Raw genomic sequence first — 2,846 nt, 5'->3', positions numbered from 1 at the left:
AGGATGTCTTCATGGTGCAAAAATTGTGGGAAACTAAATAGAATGCTCACTTTTTAAAGTTCTTCCTAAACTAATAAATTATTAGTTTAAAGAAGACATAAAAAGATGCAGCGCACTTGCTGTGTAAGCACGGTAGTGCAGTAACAGTGTGAGCCTTGTGACTTCCTTGGGTCTGTGTCGCTGACTCATTACTATCTCCCTAGAGGTGAAACATGAAACTCGTTGCTTCATATCTATAACCAGACAACAAAATTTTTAGTCTGGTGTGCATAGCCGTGTTTCGCGTCAGCATATAGGAAAGCAAAGCAATGTAGTCGTTGTGGTGTTCACACACATTAATGAGTTTACTCAGGGATCTCTGGTGAAATGAAAATTGCCACTTGGGTGGTGACAACACAGAGATGTCATAAAGCTGTGGGGACCTTCCCTGGGTAAGACTTACTGGAAAGACAACACAAAAAATGAAACAAAACAAAACAAAACAAAAAACACCACCACCACCAACAACAACAACAACAACCCTAGGTGGAATGGAATATCCAGGAGTAAATACATGAAGAACTAACTCAGAGTCTGAAATTGAGAAAGAGTGAAAAGCTTCCATGGGTCTTACATAAAGTAAAACAGTTTATGGGCATCAGACAATACACTCTGTGATTAAATCAATTTTTCAATGAACCTAACAGTTCCAAAGACCTAAAATTTAATTCGCAGTGATTTTCATCTGTCTGATTTCTCATAAACCCTTTTACCAAGAGAATAGGTGTTTCGTAGTTTGAAGTGCCATGAGTACATTTGGAAATCCAACTTCCCCAATGGAAAGAGCACTTATCAGAGGTAAAGGTAGCCACAGGTTTTGGTCCCTTTCAAAAAGTAGAAAGGTGTTGGATTCTTGAATAAGCTATCTGTTTTATCCATATAAAACACAAGTCACCTTCTGTAATTACTGTGAGTTATTAGTAAATTTGAGGTCATCAACATCTGTCCTTCCAAATGTAGTAGTACACCTAAGGCCATGATAGAAACTTCTGCCCCTTGGTTGGCAACTGTCAATAGATTTAAAGGTGTTTTTTGACATTTGATTTGGAATACTGCTGTGAACTTCATCTAACCTCTCAGGAAAGAAATTATACCACCCTTTTTTGTCTCCTGACTAAACTGATCTTTATTACAATCTGTGGAAAAATCATCCAGAAGAATAGAATCTCCCTGAATTCCTCAGGATATTGCATTCACACAAAAAGTCATGTAATCCCAGATCTGAGGAAGTGGAAACTTGATCATCTCTGGAGCTCTCTGGCTGTCCAGCCAACCTAGCCTTATTGGGGATCCCCAGGTCTTAGTGAGAAACTTTGCCTAAAAAATAATGTGGACCACTCTTGAGGGATACCACTTCTGGTTGACCTATGACCTTCACATTTTTGCACAGTGGTATGTGCATGTATACCCACACACATGTGAATATGCACACACAAAAGTAAATTATGAGGAGGATGAGGAGGGTAAGTCAGATGTGGGTAAGCAAGAAGAATCATGGGTCTTTCACACACACACACACACACACACACACACACACACACACACACACACACACACACACACAGTCACAGGTATGCTTAAGACCATGTAGGAAGAACAAGGCAGATAGAATGTAGAATTATTTTTTTTTTTTTTTTTTTTTATTTTATTTTTATTTTATTTTTTATTATTATTAACTTGAGTATTTCTTATATACATTTCTGAGTGTTATTCCTTTCCGGCTTCCGCAAACATCCCCTCCCCCTCCCCTTCCTTATGGGTGTTTCCTCCCAACCCTCCCCCCCTTGCTTCCCCTCCCCCAACAGTCTAGTTCACTGGGGTTCAGTCTTAGCAGGACCCAGGGCTTCCCCTTCCACTGGTGCTCTTACTAGGATATTCATTGTTACCTATGAGGTCAGAGTCCAGGGTCAGTCCATGTATAGTCTTTGGGTAGTGGCTTAGTCCTGGAAGCTCTGTTTGGTTGGCATTGCTGTACATATGGGGGTCTCGAGCTCCTTCAAGCTCTTCCAGTTCTTTTCTCTGATTCCTTCAACGGGGGTCCTGTTCTCAGTTCAGTGGTTTCCTGCTGGCATACGCCTCTGTATTTGCTGTATTCTGGCTGTGTCTCTCAGGAGCGATATGCATTCACTTGTTGATCATCCATCTTGAGTTTCATTTGTTCTAGGCATCTAGGGTAATTCGAGCATTTGGGCTAATAGCCACTTATCAATGTGTACATACCATGTATGTCTTTCTGTGATTGGGTTAGCTCACTCAGGATGATATTTTCCAGTTCCAACCATTTGCCTGCGAATTTCATAAAGTCATTGTTTTTGATAGCTGAGTAATATTCCATTGTGTAGATGTACCACATTTTCTGTATCCATTCCTCTGTTGAAGGGCATCTGGGTTCTTTCCAGCTTCTGGCTATTATAAATAAGGCTACGATGAACATAGTGGAGCACGTGTCTTTTTATATGTTGGGGCATCTTTTGGGTATATGCCCAGGAGAGGTATAGCTGGATCCTCAGGCAGTTCAATGTCCAATTTTCTGAGGAACCTCCAGACTGATTTCCAGAATGGTTGTAGCAGTCTGCAACCCCACCAACAATGGAGGAGTGTTCCTCTTTCTCCACATCCTCGCCAGCATTTGCTGTCACCTGAGTTTTTGATCTTAGCCATTCTCACTGGTGTGAGGTGAAATCTCAGGTTTGTTTTGATTTGCATTTCCCTTATGACTAACGATGTTGAACATTTTTTTAGGTGTTTCTCGGCCATTCGGTATTCCTCAGCTGTGAATTCTTTGTTTAGCTCTGAACCCCATTTTT

The sequence above is a fragment of the Rattus rattus genome, chromosome 8 (assembly GCF_011064425.1).
Source record: "Rattus rattus isolate New Zealand chromosome 8, Rrattus_CSIRO_v1, whole genome shotgun sequence".
Lineage (NCBI taxonomy): Eukaryota > Metazoa > Chordata > Mammalia > Rodentia > Muridae > Rattus > Rattus rattus.
Note: the sequence above shows the minus strand (reverse complement) of the source record.